This window comes from Hordeum vulgare, chromosome 4H (genome assembly GCF_904849725.1).
Source record: "Hordeum vulgare subsp. vulgare chromosome 4H, MorexV3_pseudomolecules_assembly, whole genome shotgun sequence".
In the NCBI taxonomy this organism is placed as follows: domain Eukaryota; kingdom Viridiplantae; phylum Streptophyta; class Magnoliopsida; order Poales; family Poaceae; genus Hordeum; species Hordeum vulgare.
The window spans coordinates 363903704-363925052 of NC_058521.1; the positions used below are offsets into that span (position 1 = coordinate 363903704).

General features: G+C 43.8%; 1 pseudogene; it reads left to right on the forward strand.

The window, feature by feature from the left end:
- The first annotated feature begins 4005 nt into the window (after positions 1-4005).
- LOC123450531 lies at positions 4006-8337 on the forward strand (annotated as a pseudogene).
- Positions 8338-21349: the final 13012 nt, after the last annotated feature.

Below are 21349 nucleotides of genomic sequence, written 5' to 3' on the forward strand. Positions count from 1 at the left end.
GAACGAATCGCAGCCAGAAGACATGACGGAGAGTGAAAATGCAAACTTGTCGGAAGTTGCTTTGACGCCTGCGCCACGGTGGGCGCAAACTGTCGTGGGAATAAACCTGATGGTAGAGGTGTAGGGTACGATTGGAGAGGGCAGAGTCCTAGCTACGGTAAGCTTGCACACAAGATGTATGAGTTCTGGCCCCTCTCTTAGAGGTAATAGCCCTACGTCTGAGTGCTCGGGAGCTCTTGTGGTGTGAACTGTGTGTTACAGGGGTTGCGAACCGTTGTGCTAGAGGGGAGGGGTGGCTTATATAGAGTGCGCTACCCCCGTATGTTAATGATAACGTATGTATTTAATTAATGTTATTCATGACCATTAGCTGAGCGTACGCCCGTTGGCCTCCATGGAGGTGGCTTCTGGTCTGCTGTGACGACTGGAACCTTCCGAGTGAAATTTTGTTGTCGAGTGGAGGGAAATATATTCCAAGTGACTTTGTACCGAGTGACTTTTTAGGTGTCATGGGCATCCATTCGGAATCTTCTTTGTGACCCCAAGCTAATAATGAGGTACCCTTAGGCAGGACACTTAGGTCAGGCCTTTGACCTTACCCTAGGTACATAAGTAAAGTAAATAAGATGGTATTGGTGCTTCATGAACTAGAGTGCTTTATTCTTGTTAATTATTTTGAGCATCACTCTTTGAAGTTCTTGGTGGTAGATGCCCACATACACTCTACTGCTGCACATGAACATAGATTGTATACACCCTTAGTTTATATGTTCATGGTGATACTCGTCCGCTCTCTACTGCTGCACACGAACACGAATATCGTACATTCCTAATTTTAATGTTATTATCGGCAAATACCCACGTACAGAGATGTAGCAAAGTGCTGTTGATATGTGTGTTGCCACAAAATTAGTTATTCAAATAGATTAGACTTTCCAATGCAATTTTTTTGTGTAGCATAGCATGCCACTTGTTTCTTGATTGTCACACGCTAAGATTCTTTTAAATTTATAATCTGAAACACTTGGTGATTACAAGAATATCCGTGTTGAATTTAATTTTTATCTATCTTTAATTGTGCAAGAGCATGCCCTATTTTCAGGATTTTCAAAGCCAAATCGGCCAAGGCCAAGGACCAAAAGCGACATTAAGCCAATGACCAGACTTGAAGATAATGACCTAAAAATCTAGAGGAGCGAGGGTATGAATTGAGCACCTTTGGCACCTTTGGACTGCGACATCGACTCAAGTCACACTACGTGAGCAACTGATTAGTGCATTTGGTACAGTGGTTCCGTAGCTTAGTAGATTCTTCTTGTTGGGTCCTGTTTAGAGATCTTCAGAAAAAAATACAACTACCTTATCTAGTCGGGCTTCAAGAAATGTGCATTACTTTCCATGTGTATCCTTAATTTTTTCCTATGTTTCTAGCATCTTTAGTTTCGTGCTCAGAGTGATGTTGTGTATGTACATATGTGTATTACATGGACGGTACTGTGTATATCACAGTACAATATTGTAAGTCCATCTAGTGCCCCTTAGTGATTTTGGTGGTTTGAAAACTTATAGGTTATGAGACAGATATGTTTGCGAGTATATACATGCTTTATAAGTCGCTGAGGAGGTTGAGTTATCCGATGAGTATCGACCCCTAAAAATGTATGTCTTCGGGTGAAGACTTTGGTATTTCCTTGAATACTTTGAACGCGAAGAAATTGCGAAGAAATTGATATTCCTCATGAAGATATTGAAGATGAGGAATTTGGTGTGTCCTGAAGATACCACTCTGAAGACTTTGAAGCGTGAAGATTTACTCTTTCTGTTTCATTTTCTTTACTCCTGAGTCATAGGACCACCGTACTGTTAAAGGGGGTCGAGGTAAAACTATGGAATAATTTTCCACATGATGCTCAACCCAAGTCTAAATCCACCAAAGCCTCAAAGTGAAGATTATGAGAGACATGAGGACTTTCGCAGTTGAAAGTTCCGACCGTTGCCATGCCACACGTCACCTCAGTGATATTATCCACCCAACGGTCTTATTATCTAAGGGTATTTATTTCAAATCATGTCAGGATGCTCCTAAGCTATAAATAGCCGTCCCACAACCACTAGCTGGTTGGCTGCTCCGAGAGAAACTGAGACATGTCATTTAGAGCAACCCAAATTCCTCAGAGTCCGAGAGAGAAAATCATCAAGTGAGGAAATAACCCTAACACCAAACCCAAACCAAAAACCAAAGTGATTGAGCATCACTGAAGAAGTTGTTCCTATGTGGAATTGACGCTTCTTACCTTTGAGGACTGTGCATCCTCCAGACGGTTAGGCGTCATGGTCTAGAGGATCCAGCAGTTAGTTGTGGATCGCTGGGTGAACGAGTTTGTGAGGGTTTGGAAGTCTTCCCAGAAGACTTACCACGAGTGTTGGGCGAGGATTGTGTGTCCTTAGCTCAAGGAGAATACGGTAGGGACTGTGTGTCCTTTTGGTTTCAATACCAAGCCGCTCCGAACCAGATGTACAACTATCACTGCAGTTGGAACTATGTCATCAACATGTGTCTTCATCAAGCTACGCGTTTAATTTCTTCAACTCTTTCATTGCCTTAACTATATGTTGAAGAATTTCATCTATACTGTTGGAAGAATTTGTCTGAAGACTTTCTCTGAATTTACTCAACCTCAAATTCTTCACTTGAGTTAATCTTCACCTGTTTACTACGAACTATGCAAACTGAATATCTGAAATCTCATTGAGTACTTTGCTGTAGTCGTTTTTGCACACATGATCATGTACTATTTTGGATGCACTTAGTTCATGATTGAGGAAATTCTAAAAATTGCCTATTCACCCCCCTCTAGTCGATATAACGCACTTTCAAATATGTGCATTTTTTAAATCCTAAAACAACTAGCAGTGGCGGGCGGAGCATAGTGCTCGCCACTCGTCATCCTTGTTACGGTGCAAACTAGCTCTCGTGCACCATATTAGGAGTGGACTATGCTACTTCATGCTCGCCACTTGTGGCCTTTTAATAGTGGTGGGAGGTTAGTAACGAGCTTCGCTAGGCCCCTAGCCCGCCACTGGTTCTATTTTGCGTCCACCACTGCTATGCATTCCTGCCGTAGTTATGGGTACTACCGTTCGAGCGGTAGTACCGCTTATGTGCGGGATGCGGGCATGACGGTTGAATTTGGAAGGGCCTATTTAAGGGGGTCTTCTTCCCCAATGGTTCTTATCCTTTGAGCTTGTGTTTGCACCCCATTGTTGACATTCTTCGAGCTTGTTATTCTCAATCCCTCCAATAATTCTTGTTAGTTCTTTAGGGAAAAGAGAGAGGATATTGGACATGGTCGAACTACTCCTAATACTAATTTTGTATGTATTGATATATTAGACACAACAAGGTTGAAAGTTGAAGGTGAGCATATGCAAAAATATATAGTTTTTAGTCACAAATATAAAGAGGGAGTTGAAGCATCAAACACATTAACATACGCGGAAGGGACGATCTCTCGCATTGTCCACGTAGGCAATGCTAGGAGATAAATCATTAGCTAGGCCCGCGACGTCATTCGAGTTGGGCATGTACAATGGTGCTATCTTAGGAGTGCCACATAGGATAAATGATGAGGAGGAGCAGAGAGAACTTGAAAAAAGGCTTTGCTTTCTCTTATTTAAGAGAAGACATAACTGATCTCTTAGCACAATATGTCTCACCATGTTTTTTGGAATAACTAATTATAGAAGATAAGGCTATGAAATGACCCATTGTAGACTTTCTTTTTTGTCATCTCTAAATTACATGCAAGATTTAAGATAAGATTATCTTGTCAACCATTGTACATGCCCTAAAGGAAAAGAGGAGGAGAAAATCGCCTTGAGCCCCTTCTGCACGCGACCTCCTTTCCTTTCCGAGAAATCTCTTTCGTTTTCTTCCGGGTGGATTGCCGCCACCGCCACTTCCTCGTCCCTACTACTCATCTCAGCCACCAGCGACGACCTCATATGGGCGGACAGGCGTGCTGCACTATCCATCATCGCCCTCTCCTCCGCCTTCTCCACTGACACCTTCTCCTCCTCGTCCTCCCACTCCTACTCCACTTCCTCCTCCCGCACGTTTCCACCCTCCTCGGGAGCGCCAACTACCTCAGACGCTAGTGCTCGCCCCCCGCCGTAGAGCACCGCCCCCTTGCTGGAAAGCAACTCAGCTTCTCCATCCTCACTCTCTCTGACAAGGTCCTGTCGGGCCAAGGCACGCGGGGCCGGTCCTTCTACGACATGTTGTTGGCCGTCACACGGAACTAGCGCGCCTATGCGGCCACGCACGGGTACCGCCTTGCCGTGATGCCCCATGGCGCCGTCGACCCCTGTCGTCCACCCGCGTGGAGTAAGATCCTTGCCCTCCAAGCACATCTTGGCCATCACCACTGGCTCTACTTGAACGACATGGTGGGTCCCTACCCACTACTCACTACCACTCTCTGTTGTTTCCATGTTCTGCTACACAAGAAACTATGTGATGTGATGGCTCAAACTACTTGGAGCCAATCGTGGTGGTTTATTGATCTTAATCGATCCTTGATTTCGGCACACACTCGTTACTCACCCTGAAATTTTGTTGCTAAGCCTGATACTTCTATTGAATCTTGTTCTAAGCACTAAGTTTACAAGAATATTTCGAGGTCCTCTGATTTTCTTATTTACTTAGTTACCATAAGTTCTTTTTCTCATGATTTGTTTTCTGAAGGAGGAGATTTTGTTGTCGGTGATTGGGCATAGTGATTTTGATGCATCGCCTAATCTCATTCTTATAGATGATATCAATGGGGTGAATGCTGGTAGGCGGAACTTGCACATTGTTCGTTTTTTTACTTTATTTTTGTCCAAATCATTTGACAAGCAAAGCAATGGCAATATTTGTGATATATCACGCTCATTAACGCTGAATATCTGTTCACCTACTACTTTATCTTGTGAATACACATATGATAGTTTAGTATGATAATTTGTGCAATGAGGCTGATCCATCAATATTTGTGGGCTAGAGCAAACCGATCCAGGGATCATGCACCAACTGTTGGGACCCCGATGCAAAGCCATAGGAATCCAGCCTCTAACAAGTTGCATCCCTTTGCGGTCTCACGCACGGTTATCCCCATGGCTGCCACCTTGCATTAGCCGGGACCGTTTGCACCTTTTGACTCATGTATGCATTAGTGTCGCTAGCATTCCAAAGTCAAAGAACCCGGGTCGACATATCTAGTCATAAACTTAAGTGGCTCGACTATACAGAGACAGGCATACATAACCCAACAAAGCAGGTGTTGGTCAAGAGCGAGTGTAGACGAGTCGTAGCAAGCTACAAGGACTCCATTACACCGCGTGACATTTTCCCGAAGGGACAGACAGAGCAGCTAAGAAGGATACATGTCGGTCAACCAATGTGTCTGGAGCAGTAGCGAACTACCAAGGCTCGGTGGAATCACAAAGGGGCATTTCTCTGTATAGAGAGCTACTAAGGCATACGACTAGGTGTCAAATCCCATACATATGCCAGTGCATCAGACGTACGCATGACATACTAGATATGTATAGATACAACTATGGCATCACAAAATAACCATACAACATCATGACATTTATTTAGAAGACTCGGAACAGCCTCACACATAATATTATCCAGATAGGGGTCTCACGACCCATCATCACAAGTCATTCAAACAAGTATTACAAGCCAGCGGATGATTAAAACTGTCTGAATACAGACAAATGGACAGGTAAAAGGCACATGGCCTGACTATCTAGATACCCAACCTAGGGCCAGATCGTAGCTCGGACACCAGCTACTCGTCGTAGTCAACGTCTAGATAGAACCCACCACTAGGGTCATTAACATCCTGTGCAACAATTTATTAAGCAAACGTGAGTACAAAAGTACTCAGCAAGACTTTACAACAAATCTATCTACTCATGCAAATGTATCAACAAGGGGTTGTGGGGTTTCATGCAGAAAGCCAGCTTTGACTATTGGCTAGACAAAACTACGTTTTAAAATAGTTTTGACAACTTTGTTTTATCACACACGAGTCCACTAACTCCACAACAATAAACCATCATGGAATCATTCCCGTATTCCTACGGAAATGCCATCCATGACACTCACACTTATCTTGATACTTTTATGAGTAGCCATTAAAGTTATCTATGAACAACATATGTCTCCAAGTAGTCCATATCCGCGGACGCGGCTATTCGAATAGATTATAACCCTGCAGGGGTGTACTTCTTCACACACGCTCTCACCACTTATTGCCATGTGCATGTTATGCACCTCGGCAACCTTCAAGCGGAAGCCCAGCGAGGGATCAAGCCACGACCGTTAACCACATGAGTACCTAGTCCAGGTTTATCGCCTATTTGAGGGTAACCCGCACGGAATTCCGGCCGAGATTTCCGCCACGGCCCCAAACGATGTGTGCAAGGTTCCGAAGCCCACCATCCGGGTACCACTTGGTACACCGTGCCACTTCCTACCGCATCATAGCCCACCTCTAAGGTCAGCACCATGCACGGCCTCCAGCATGACTATAAACACTAGAAACAACTTGCGACTCCTGGAACGAGTACTAGGCGATTAATAATTCGAGCGGGGTCATATTTCAGGGCCCAGCATGTGGTAGTATCTCGTCTTGGATTACATACACGGAACTCAGTTCCTAAGGACGATTCGAATGAAACAACCCGCCATGTACTCCTACATAGCCTTTCAGCGGTACCTTCACCAAATCAGGTTCAACACACAACCTTTATTAATAGAACACATTTTCACGATCCTGTTCATCACCCAGATGACAGGCCAAACACAACTCTAAGCATAGCATGCATAGCAGGATAAGACACATCATGGCTCAAGCATCTACCAGGTATGCTAGGTTGCAAGGTTTAGCTAATTACTGTGACAAAGACAGATCATGCAAAGGAATGGGTTCAACTAACGTGGTAAAAGAATTTGAAGCATTTTGACCTAATGCAATAAATAAGAGCAGGAGTGAGAACATGGGATTTATCGGGATGATAAAAAATGTTTCTTGCCTTGTTGCTCAGCAGAGGGGTGATAACCGTCAGTCGGATAATCAGTCGTATCCGGAGGGGCGGGTCCTACCGAAATAACAACATACAATTAATAGCAATCATATGCAACAATCATGATTCATGAACATGGCATGAAATGAAGGGTGATATGATTTAGTGTGGTTGGTGAAACCTTAGTTTGCATGTGGTTTGAAATCCAAATTCAAATATCATTTGAAATGGCAAATTTATCTTAATCATTTAATCTATTTGACCTAATGTTGTGTCATAACTTTGCTTTTCATGCATGAGAGTAGCACCATTGTGTTCACTGAATTTTTCTGATCAATTTGCATTTATTATTTGTCTGATTTGGAATTATAATCAAATTTCTATGAATTTCCAAAGTTTTGCAATTATTCTGGAATTATTTAAAAACCAGAATTGGTTTATTGCATCAGCATGACATCAGCAGGCAGTTGGTCGTTTGAAAGTCAAACCTGACCAGTGGGACCTACTAGTGCGTGACTCTGGCCAGTTTTAAATTAAGTTTTAATCTAAATAGATAATTAACAGGGCTGGACCCACATGTCAGTGACTGTTTAGGGTTTAACAAATTCTCTATTTTTATTTTTATTAAACTCAATTAACCAGGGGGCAGGCCCCACTTGCTAGTGACTCAGGGGAGTCAACCCCACCGGCGATGGGGTCAAACCCACCGGCTGCGAGGCTCTTGCGACTACCAGAATGGCGGAGGGCCTCGACTTTGCATCTCCGGCGTCCAAATGCAAGGCGGAAGGCACCAGACGATCGGCCGCTCGATCGCAGATCCATTTTTGCTAAGAACAAGTGCTAAGATGGCCGGAGATGACGCCGGCGACGAGCTCAGCGGCTGCCGGAGTTTGGGCTATGACGAAGTCATCGAATCCGAGGGCAAATCACGCGGGGTTGGGCTCCTAGAGCTTCTACGCGATGCACTGATGCTGCTGGTGGCCTTAGAATGACCAACCGATCACCAGAGAGCTACCGGCGACGAGCTCCCGCGGCGGATCTCGTCGGGCTCCAGTGGAATAGGGGCCTATACCACGGAATCGAAGGGGAAAATGTGGGGGGCAATCTTCCTGGGCTCACTGGGATTGCAGAGGCGTCGAGATCAGGCTCGGAGGAGGACTGAGGACGGAGAATGACGGCGGCGAGCTCTGGGCATCTGAGGTTGAAGACGATGGCATCATGGCGTCTCAGGGGTTCTCGGCGTCGAGCATCTAGCTGGAGAGATTCAGGAGACCATGGCGAAGCTTTTGCGCAGCTCAGGTGAGAGGGAGAGGGACTGGGGCGACTGCGAGCTCGAGCTCGGCTCGGGCTCTAATGACGGCCGAGAGGGGAGAGAGCAGGGGGCGAATGAGGAGGGGGAGAGCACGGGAGGAGGTCGTGGGAGGCTTAGCCCTTCCTTGCCAGCACAAAGCGGCGGTCAGGCAGGCACGCAGGTGCGTGGCCGCGCCGGAGGGAGCGGCAGCCACCTCCTGCTGCTCGCCGGCACGAGGAAGACGACAGGGCGAGCTGGGTTGGGCCAAGGGTGAGCGACAGGTAAGTTTTTTTCTATCTTTTTCCATTTTTGTTTTCTGTTAAAGCATTTCTGACTTTGTTTCATTTTATTTTTGGCTCCAAACTATTCCTAAAATAGCTTGAAACATGCTGGGGTGTTATTTGGAATATTTCCAAACATATATAAAGTTTTCAACACTTTTGGAAACTTTGGATTATTTTAAATCAATTATATAGTTGAATTCAGTAACTTTTAAATTTAAAATAGAATACCAAAGGCATTTTGAAAATATATTTCACCCGTGATATTTTGTTTTCAACATTTATCAAAAATGATGAACTTTTCCAATGGCCATTTTGGGTTCATTGATTTGTCACCGAAATTTGGAATTGTTTTGAATTAGAGTTTCTAGGGTTTGCTTTTGTTTTATTTTCTTTGCTTTTGACTTCATTTCATTTACATGGATGCAAAGGAAAAGACATGAGCACAAACTTGCTAAACTCTAGTAGGGATTCAGGGATGTGACAATTCACCACCATTCAAAAGAATCTCGTCTCGATATTTGGAAGTCGTTGGGAATAGCGTGGGATACTCAAGCCGTAGACGATCCTCTCTTTCCCATGTTGCCTCTTTTTCAGAATGATTTGACCATTGAACTTTAAGAAACTTGAGGTTTCGACGTCGAGTGGTACGCTCAGCTTGATCAAGAGTACGAACGGGGTATTCTCGGTATGAAAGGTTATCTTGGAGATCAAGCGCTTCGTGGTCCACTTCATGGATAGGATCCGAAAAGCAACGCCTGAGTTGCGAGACATGGAATACACCATGAACCTTGGAAAGATGCGGAGGAAGTTCCAATTGATAGGCAACTTCTCCTCGTTTGGCAAGAATACGAAAAGTACCGATGTAACGTGGAGCCAACTTGCCTTTGATACCGAAACGATGGGTACCCTTCAGAGGTGTAACCCGAAGGTAAGCCTTCTCGTCAACTTCAAAGGTCACAGCCTTATGATGACGATCATATTGGATCTTTTGATGAGACTAGGCTGTTTTCAACTTTTCACGAATAAAGCGAACTTGCTCTTCTGCTTCCTGGATCATATCCGGACCAAGAGTTGCCTCTCTCCGGTTTCGGACAAATCAAGAGGTGTTCGACACCTTCGTCCATAGAGAACTTCAAAAGGGGCTTTGCCCAAACTTGATTGATAACTATTGTTATAAGCAAATTCGGCGAATGGAAGGTACTTCTCCCAATTCATACCGAGCGATATAACACAAGCTCGGAGCATATCTTCTAGGATTTGATTCACTGTTTCTACTTGACCACTTGATTTAGGATGGAAAGCAGTGCTAAAAGATAGGTGAGTCCCCATGGCATTCTGAAAACTTTCCCAGAAGCGAGAAGTAAAAATACATCCACGATCTGAATTAATCTCCAGAGGAACACCGTGAAGAGACACTATTCGAGAGATGCATAACTCTCCTAGTTGGCTAGCTGTTATCCTCTCACGAACTGGAAGAAAATGAGCTACTTTGGAAAGACGGTCAATGACACAAAGATAGCATTATTTCCTTTCTTGGTCTTGGGAAATCCAGTGATGAAATCCATACTGACTTTATCCCATTTCCATTCAGGAATAGCTAAAGGTTGAAGGGTGCCAGCAGGCCTTTGATGTTCTGCCTTAACTCGACGACAAACGTCGCAGTTAGAAACGAACTCAGCAATTTCTCTCTTCATCCTAGTCCACCAAAACCTCTGGCGTAGGTCCTGATACATCTTAGTTCTACCAGGATGAATGGTGAGAGGAGAATCATGAGCCTCCTTAAGGATCAACTGCCTTAGAGAATTCATGGAGAATTTCTTAGCGTTTCCGCTAATAATATTCTCCTTGATCCATGATATACCCTTGTCACGCTTTTTGCCAGCTATGATCTGATCCCTAAGAGTAGGTTTCGCCACCAGGTTAGAAATGAATCCTTGAGGAACAATATGGAGATTTAACTTTCGAAATTACTCATAGAGATGTGGTTGACCTCGTTGTAACATCAGATTGTTACTATAAGACTTACGACTTAGTGCATCAGCCATAACATTGGCCTTCCCCAGGGTGTAAGTTATCCCTAAGTCACAATCTGTGATCACCTCAACCCACCATCTTTGCCTGAGATTCAAATCCGGTTGGGTTAAGATATATTTCAGACTTTGGTGATCAGTGAATATGTCGCAACGATTACCAAGAAGGTAATGTCGCCAGGTTTTAAGTACATGGACTACAACTGCAAGCAAAATATCATGTCTGGGAGAATTATCCTCATGCGGACGCAACTGTCGAGATGCGTATGCAATCGCATGACGATCCTGCATGAGAATGCAACCTAATCCTTGTCGCGAGGCGTCACAATAGAAAACAAAGTCCTTAGAAAAATCTGGTGGTAGCAACACACGTGCGGAAGTCAGGCGTCTTTTCAGTCCCTGAAAAGTATGCTCACACTGTGGTGTCCACTCGAACTTTTTATCTTTCTTGAGGAGTTCACTTAGAGGCTTTGCAACCTTGGAGAAATTCTCGACAAAGCGGCAACAATAGCTCGCTAGACCAAGAAAACTCCTAACTTGCTTAACCGATTCATGTTGAGTCCAATCTAGGACGGCTTGAACTCTCTCGGGATTTACAACAATACCCTTACCAGAGATTGTGTTGCCTACATAGGTCACTTCTCGTAACCAAAATTCACATTTTGAAAACTTGGCATAAAGACGATGCTCTCGAAGTTTCATCAATACGAGCCTTAGATGCTCGGCATGTTCTTGTTCGTTCTTCGAGTAGATGAGAATATCATCGAGGTATACCACGACGAATTTATCCAAATACTCCATGAAGATTGAATTCATCAAGAGAGAGAAGGTGGATGGGGTATTGCTTAAAACTAAGGACATGACGGTGTACTCGTATTGGCCATAACGAGTGACAAAAGCCGTTTTTGGAATGTCCCCGTTCTTGATCTTGATTTGATGGTAACCCAACCTCAAATCCATTTTGGAGAAGACTGAGGATCCAGGGAGCTGATTATATAGATCGTTGATCCTGGGAGCGGATACTTGTTCTTTATGGTGACCAGGTTAACTGGTCGATAATCTACAACCATTCGCTCCGTTCCATCCTTCTTCTTGACGAAGACGACATGGCAAGCCCAAGGAGAAGAGCTAGGACGAATGAAACCTTTATTCAAGGCCTCATCTAATTCCTTGTTAAGTACGGCTAGCTCCAGGGGTGCCATCTTATAAGGTCTTCTGGCTATTGGAACAGTTCCCGGAACTAGGTCTATCACAAACTCTACATCCCTGTCAAGGTGGAATTCCTGGCAGTTCTTCTGGACAAATATCCGGGAAGTCACGGACTACCGGAATGTCTTCATGTTCTGGAAGAGGGTTGGCATTGAGGGAATAGAGTTGGCATTTGGCAACTTGAGTAGAGACATTAACTATCTCACCCGAGGGATGGGTAAGCTGAACATTTGTAGAATGAGTATCAATCTTGGCATAGTGAGCTGACAACCAGTCCATACCCAAGATGATATTGTTATCTGAAGATTTCAGGGCTATCAAAGATGCTAGAAAAACTATCTTGTCTACTAGGATTTGACTGTCATAGGTTATCGTGAAGGTTTGCCACTTACTACGAGGGGTTTGGACAACCAATGGGATTGGCATATCACAAAAGGACATGTTATGCAACTGTGCAGAACTTTCTGAAATGAAGGAATGAGATGACCATGTGCCAAAAAGAACAGACGCTGGGTGATGTTACCCAATATGACGTCGGGATCCTCTACAGCTTCTTCTGCTGAAACATAGTTCACGTGGCCACATGCAGGAGTTGGCTTCACATAGTAAGGTTTTCCCAACTTGCCTTGCCCAAGGGACTTTCCAGGTTGCTTGGCACCTATGTTATGGGGACACTCTCGTGAGTAGTGCCCTGGTTCTCCACACTTGTAGCAGATCACCTGATTGGCACGTGGTGCAGCATTGCTAGCTGGACCACCATAGGTCTTTGCTGGAGGGTTGGTCTGGTTCACCTGAGGCGCCACATAGGATGGCCTCGGGGTATATCTTGGCGGCAGAGAGCTATTCGGAACCCACATCCTGCGTTTTGGAAACGCGGAACCATATGAGGAGCTAGAGTCACGAAAGTGCTTCTTCGTGGCTTCATAATCTGTATGACCAATCTCGGCACTGATCGCCTTGTTGACAAGAGCTTGAAAGCTTGTACATTCATGGAGGCGCAGGTCACGACGCAGTTCAGGGCTCAGACCCTTGCGGAATCTTGCTTGCTTCTTCGCATCAATTGACACCTCTTCAGTTGCATAGCAAACGAGGTTACCGAACTCACGGCTATAAGCATCCACGGTCAACTTTCCCTCGGTGAAGGCACATAATTCCTCTCTCTTACGGTCCATCAGACCCTCTGGAATGTGGTGCAGATGGAAGGCTGCACTGAAGTCTGCCCATGTGGTTGCTGGTCCGGTAGGACGCATAGCTTCAAAATTCTCCCACCACAGATTGGCGGGTCCTTCCAGAAAGTACACCGCAAAGGTCACCTTGTCAACCTCAGAAACATTGGCAGAGCGAATCTTGCGCGATATAATGCACAACTAGTCATCAGCGTTGAGAGGATCGACGGAGTGATGGAACTTCGGGGGCTTCAGCTTCTCAAAGTCATTGAGGGACACTGCATCATTCCTTGGCTGACGAGCCGTATTTTCCTCAATACGCTCTTGCAGACGATTGGTCTCTCTTTTGTTTGTTTCTGCCTCAAGCATAACTTTCGCCAGAGAAGGCGGGTGAGGCAATTCCTCCTGCGATGCGTGACTACCTTCTCCCTGCTCATGGGTAGGGGCACGGTTCAGCCTGGTGAACATCATCCTGACAAACAAACTCATAGCTTAGACTAATATCAACATCAATACTAGCTATGGATTAAGAATGCACTGAACACATGGAATGCGGAAATGAACATCCAAACAACATGGTAACAAGCAACTGCTATATATACACCATGGTTCATACACACCATTACATAGTTCAGTACAATATCAACCAAATAGCAAACTACTGAAAAAATGATACTACTCACAAGAGGCTTTCCAAGCTTCCTATATATTATTTATCTATGCCTCCGGAACTCATCTCACGACATAAGCATACTCCACCAGACACACAGGACTGTGGAAGTACAGCTACTACCATACTACTCTTCCACTCACGGTTCAGGCATCCGCATAAAATATCTCATAAAGGTTGCCTCTATGGCCTGGGAGCTCAACATGTGGATCAGGAAATTTTCGAGCCTGAGACCCGTGGGAACCGTAAGGGCACGGGTGTGACCTTGGTCCCCTGACTAGTGGTAGTAGAGGTCCGCGAAGAGGGGTGACTACTCCTATAGCAGGCCAGCCAACATGAACTGGAAGATGGGTCCTAACAGGGTTCAACATCTCCATATCTCCATACCCTATCTGGACTATAGGTGTCAGCTGTGTCAGAGCCGTCTACAGACGAGCACGTGTAGCATAGAGCTCCATACGAAGGACACGAGCATCTCTGTCTCTATTCTCTAACATCTCAGCGGTGGACTGCAGCAGCGGATCCTCCATAGAGGAATCAAAGTAGACCCCACTGAGGTATCCTTCTTCTCCTGGCTGAGAGGCGGGAACATAGCAGAACTCTAAGTTCTGCAGCAATGCATGTCTGGCTCTCATGATGGTCAACATTGAATAAGAAGCATCTTGTACTGCCATGTCAACAGTAACCCCCAATCCATCAGACTAATGGATCAGATCAGCTCCTCGGCTCCAAGGTAATCTGGGAATACCCTAACAGTGCACAAATACTGACTCTGATTAAAATCCCTATACTACTCCTCCACTGTATACTCTGGGTACCAGCTGTAACCGGCTACTGACATCATCCTGACTAGCATGGCCGTGTGACCCGGCACATCAATGCACCTAGTCAGACGTACCACCTGATGAGAAGGACGGACATGCATATGAAAATAGAGAGTAATGCAAAGGCATTAGAGCTCTGGAGACAAAATTGGGCAGCATAACGGCTGTAAATGCTCAAAAACAACTTTGAGACAACCCAAAAAAGATAGGATAGCATAACCAGTCAACTATCAAGTTCAATTCCATGGTCGTCAAAACTTACTTTCTTTTACCTGGAACAAAAGAAACTCGGAGTAACTCTCGACTCGTTGTCCTATAATCTACGATTAATAATACACGATCCTAAGAGAAAGATAAGTAACCTAGTTCTTAATCCCCGTAGAAAAGACGAGTATGACCAGAATAGAATGACTTGAGAAGAGAAGCAAGAATCTTACGTTCCCTTCCACAAACAATTCCCTTATATATAACTAGAGCAATTCAAGACTGAACTTCGGCGAGTTTGGCTTGGTAATCCTACAGTCAGTCAGGCTCTGATACCAACGCTGTCGGGACCCCGATCATAAGCCATAGGAATCTAGCATCTAACACATTGCATCACATTGCGGTCTCACGCACGGTTATCCCCGCGACTGCCACCTTACCTTAGTCGGGACCGTTTGTGCCTTTCGACTCACGTATGCATTAGTGTCGCTAGCATTCCAATGTCAAAGAATCCGGGTCGACATATCTAGTCATAAACTTAAGTGGCTCGACTATACAGAGACATGCATACATAACCCAGCAAAGCAGGTGTCGGTCAACAGCGAGTGTAGACGAGTCGTAGCAAGCTACAAGGACTCCATTACACCGCGTGACATTTCCCTGAAGGGAGATACACAGCAGCTAAGAAGGATACATGCCAGTCAACCAATGTGTCCGGAGCAGTAGCGAACTACCAAGCCTCGGTGGAATCACAAAGGGCCATTTCTCTATATAGAGAGCTACTAAGGCAGACGACTAGGTGTCCAATCCCATACATATCCCAGTGCATCACACGTACGCATGACATACTAGATATGTATAGATACAACTATGGCATCACAACATAACCATACAACATCACGAGATTTATTTAAAAGACTCAGAAGAGCCTCACACATAATATTACACAGATACTAGTCTCACGACCCATCATCATAGGTCATTCAAACAAGTCCTACAAGCCAGCGGAAGATTAAAACTGTCTGAATACAGACAGATGGGAAGGTAAAAGGCACATGGCCTGACTATCTATAGACGCAACCTAGGGCCAGATCGTAGTTGGGACAGCATCTACTCGTCGTCGTCAACGTCTAGATAGAACCCACCAATAGGGTCATTAACATCCACTGCGACAATTTATTAAGCAAACGTGAGTACAAAAGTACTCAACAAGACTTTAGAACAAATCTATCTACTCAGGCAAATGTATCAACAAGGGGTTGTGGGGTTTCATGCAGAAAGCCAGCTTTGACTCTTGGCTAGACAAAACTATGTTTTAAAATAGTTTTGACAACTTTGTTTTATCACACACGAGTCCACTAACTCCACAAAAATACACCATCATGGAATCATTCCCGTCTTCCTACGGAAATGCCATCCATGACACTCACACTTATCTTGATACTTTTATGAGTAGCCATTAAAGTTATCTATGAACAACATATGTCTCCAAGTAGTCCTTATCCGCGGACACGGCTATTCGAATAGATCATAACCCTTCCGGGGTGTACTTCTTCACACACGCTCTCGCCACTAATCGCCATGTGCACGTCATGCACCTCGGCAACCTTCAAGCGGAAGCCCAGCAAGGGAGTCGGCCACGACCGTTAACCAGATAAGATCCTAGTCCAGGTTTATCGCCTATTTGAGGGTAACCCGAAGGGAAGTCCGGCCGAGGTTTCCGCCACGGCCCCAAACGATGTTCGCAGGGTTCCCAAGCCCACCATCCGGGTGCCACTTGGTACACCGTTCCACTGCCTACCGCATCATAGCCCACCTCTAAGTTCAGCACCATGCATGACCTCCAGCATGACTATAAACACCAGAAACTACTTGCGACTCCTGGAACGAGTACTAGGCAATTAATAAGTCGAGCGGGGTCATATTTCAGGGCCCAGCATGTGGTAGTATCTCTTCTTAGATTGCATACACGGAATTCAGTTCCCAAGTACGGTTCCAATTTAACAACCTGCCATGTACTCCTACATAGCATTTCACCGGTACCTTTACCAAATCAGGTTCAACACACAACCTTTATTAATAGAACACAGTCTTACGATCCTGTTCATCATCCAGATGACAGACCAAACACAACTCTAAGCATAGCACGCATAGCAGGATAAGACACATCATGGCTCAAGCATCTACCAGGTATGCTAGGTTGCAAAGTTTAGCTAATTACCGTGAAAAAGAAAGGTCATGCAAAAGAATTGATTCAACTAACGTGGTAAACACATTTGAAGCATTTTGACCTAATGCAATAAATAAGAGCAGGAGCGAGAACATGGGATTTATTGGGATGATCAAAATTGTTGCTTGCCTTGTTGCTCAGCAGAGGGGTGATAACCATCAATCGGACAATCAGTCGTATCTGGAGGGGCGGGGCCTACCGAAATAACAACAAACAATTAATAGCAATCATATGCAACAATCATGATGCATGAACATGGCATGAAATGAAGGGTGATATGATTCTGTGTGGTTGGTGAAACCTTAGTTTGCATCTAGTTTGAAATCCAAATTCAAATATCATTTGAAATGACATATTTATCTTAATCATTTAATTGATTTGACGTGATGCTGTTTCATAACTTTGTTTTTCATGCATGAAAGTAGCACCATTGTGTTCACTGAATTTTTTTGATCAATTTGCATATATTATTTTTCTGATTTGGAATTATAATCAAATTTCTATGAATTTGCAAAGTTTTGCAATTATTCTGGAATTATTTAAAAACCAGAATTGGATTTATTGCATCACCATGACATCAGCAGGTTAGCTCGCCGTTGGAAAGTCAAACCTGGTTAGTGGGACCCACTGGTCAGTGACTCTAGCCAGTTTCAAATTAAGTTTTAAACTAAACAGATAATTAAAAGGGCTGGAGCCACATGTCAGTGACTGTTTAGGGTTTAACAAATTCTCTATTTTTATTTTTATTAAACTCAATTAACCAGGGGGCAGGCCCCACTTGCTAGTGACTCAGGGGAGTCAACCCCACCGGTGATGCGGTCAAACCCACCGGCGGTGAGGCTCCTGCGACCACCAGAACGGCGGAGGGCCTCGGGTTTGCATCTCCGGCGACCAAACGCAAGGCGGAAAGCACCAGACGATCGGCCGCTCGATCGCAAATCCATTTTTGGTAAGAACAGGGGCTAAGATGGCCGGAGATGATGTCGGCGACGAGCTCAGCGGCTACCGGAGTTCAGGCTATGACGAAGTCATCGAATCCGAGGGCAAATCACGCGGGGTTGGGCTCCTAGAGCTTCTAAGCGATGTACTGATGCTGCTGGTGGCCTCAGAATGACCAGCCGAGCACTAGAGAGCTACCGATGACGAGCTGCTGCGGCAGATCTCGTCGGGCTACAGTGGAATCGGGGCCTAGACCACGAAATCGAAGGGGAAAACATGGGGGGTAATCTTCCTGGGCTCACTAGGATTGCAGAGGCGTCGAGATCAGGGTCGGAGGAGGACCGAGGAGGGAGAACGACGGCGGCGAGCTCCGGGGATCCGAGGTTAAAGACGATGGCGTCATGGTGTCTCAGGGGTTCTCGGCGTCGAGCAGCTAGCTGGAGAGCTTCAGGAGACCATGGCGAAGCTTTTCTACAGCTCAGGTGAGAGGGAGAGGGACTGGGGCGACGGCGAGCTCGAGCTCGGCTCGGGCTGTAATGGCGGCCGAGAGGGGACAGAGCAGGGGGCGAATGAGGAGGGGGAGAGCACGGGAGTAGGTCGCGGTAGGCTTATCCCTTCCTTTACAGTGCGGATCGGCGGCCAGACAGGCACGCAGGTGCGTGGCCGCACCGGAGGGAGCGGCAGCCACCTCCTGCTCCTCGCTGGCACGAGGAAGACGACAGGACGAGCTGGGCTGGGCCAAGGGTGAGCGACATGTAAGTTTTTTCTATTTTTTCCATTTCTGTTTTCTATTAATGCATTTCTGACTTTGTTTCATTTTATTTTTGGCTCCAAACTATTCCTAAAATAGCTTGAAACATGCTGGGGTGTTATTTGGAATATTTCCAAACATATATAAAGTTTTCAACATTTTTGGAAACTTTGGATTATTTGAAATCAATTATATAGTTGAATTCAATAACTTTTAAATTTAAAATAAAATGCCAAAGGCATTTTGAAAATATATTTCACCCCTGATATTTTGTTTTCAATATTTATCAGAAATGATGAACTTTTCTAATGGCCATTTTGGGTTCATTGATTTGTCACCAAAATTTGGAATTGTTTTGATTTAGAGTTGCTAGGGTTTGCTTTTTTTTTGTTTCTTTGCTTTTTAATTCATTTCATTTACTTGGATGCAAAGGAAAAGACATGAGCACAAACTTGCTAAACTCTAGTAGGGATTCGGGGATGTGACACCAACATTGACATCTTACTAATATCCTAGGAAAGCACACTTGGAAAAATACATCAATAATAATTCATTTCACTTTTCTTATTATTTGGTTTCTATAGTTCACAATCTTACAATACCGTTCTTATGCACAGGAGGTTCAGCACAAAGCTAGATATAAATTTCATCCATCGAATATTGACCATGCTATTCATGCAGAATTGTTCTTCATAAGAAGGCCCAAATGGAGTGAGAGATTATTGCATACATGGTGGAACCATACATCATTTGTACAATTTGGCTCCACAAAAAGTGGAGAAATGCAACTCTGGAGCATATCGTGGGTCACTTATCACGTGAAGAAACACAAGCACACATCCATATAACAAATGCAATGTCTCTTCAACTCATACCCTAGGGTTGCTACATGGAAATCAGTTCACCGCGTGATCTTCCAACCATCCGCCATATGGAAAGGTTTCCTGTTATGCTTATTCACTAGTCATTTCATAGATGCAACAATTGTTTACATTCGGAAGTAAAAGAGGGACTCATTTTACAATGAAGTGTGCCCTAATAAGGGTTCTTTAGATTTATCTTGTAATCCACTATGCTCATATTAATTATTAGCTTTACCAAAAGTTAACATAGCTGATACAAGCTGAAGTGGTCGGTACCTGTGCCATTTTTCAGTCAATACTAGCTAAACGATGCACTAATATTTAGAATTGAGTACACGACATATGCGGTTGAAGTGTAATGTTTCTGAATACATGAATATTCCCACTTTTAAGAAACAAAATCTGAATTAAATCAGGAGTTTATTACTCATGAAAAAGAGAGATGACATGTATTGCTCTCTACCAATTCATGTACAGTCCTCTCAAGAAAGATGTCATATATAACATAGACCTTGTGTTTGAGCACATATCAATTGCTTATAACCAACCACACACTGGGTTCTTCTTGGTTACCTTATTCCTGTTGGCCACTACTTCACTAATTTTTGACCAAATCTTAATTGTTAACTGAAGAAAGCCATTCACTCAAGTAAAGATTCCCTTTATTTAGAAGAAGTTTTGTCTGTCATGTGTGGCACATATCAGGAGCAAGTATCCATTTCATGAAAATATGAAAAGTTAGGCCTCGATGAATTTAGAAGGTGGACATTAGTTAATGAAACATCTATTTGAAGTGTCAACTTCAAACTTGACTCGTGTTAGGAGAAACTAAAAGGAGAAGTCATTGACATATTCTAAGTTATGTAAATCGGCAAAAAAACTAACAAACATAGAAGTCACCACTGAGAACAGTTTTCTCCTTTTCATTTATCATCACACAAATAAATTTTAAATTGAAAATTTAAAGCTATGTTTGATGAGGCAAAATTTCATGTTTTGACCCTTTTCTAAAACTTAATCCAGTTAACATGCCCATGGGAGTCTATCAGGCAATCCTCTCGCTTATATGTTGTTCACCTCGCCACATTGGAAGGATGTCTGTGAGTGGTTCTGACTAGATGGGTAATTTATTCATCCATTGTTCTTGTTCTTATTTTTTATGGTGTTGCTAAGTGTCCTTATAAATATTCATAATATGTTGTGCCATCCTTTAAGTTTATCCTTTTCCATCTAAAAACTGTAGGGTTATTAGAATGCTTCTTTTTGTATTAATTAATTGTGCGCTTATCCTACTATGTAGGTATAGGAGTTACATATTTCAAATTCGGGTGGGTTAGTTGCACATGTAAGTTTTACCTTACAAGTAATATGCTTTCTAGAATGTTGCTTCCTTTTTGCCAGTTATTTCGCACTGTGTCTTAATAGAATCTTGCTTTCTTTTTATAATGACCACGCATTCTGCTTATCTAGCAATCTAGTCATATTTCACACATTTTCTTTCATTGGATCTTACTCTCAAGTTGTACGAGGTAATGATTTTCAGTATCTCACTACATTATTTTTGGTTAATCATTTTCTATTCCTCTTACCAGTGCCACTATGGGCAACTATCTTCATTGCTTTTCAAATGATGATAATTAAATGAACCTCCCTTGTAAAGATGGAAAACACCGTTTAATTGTTATTTAGAAGTTGGAGAATATTGTAACCATTTGCTGGCAGGTTGATCAAAGAGTTGTCATCATGATTATTTGCTTATTTTAATATCAAACGTTTTGAGGTATATCAATCATGGTAAGTTTCTT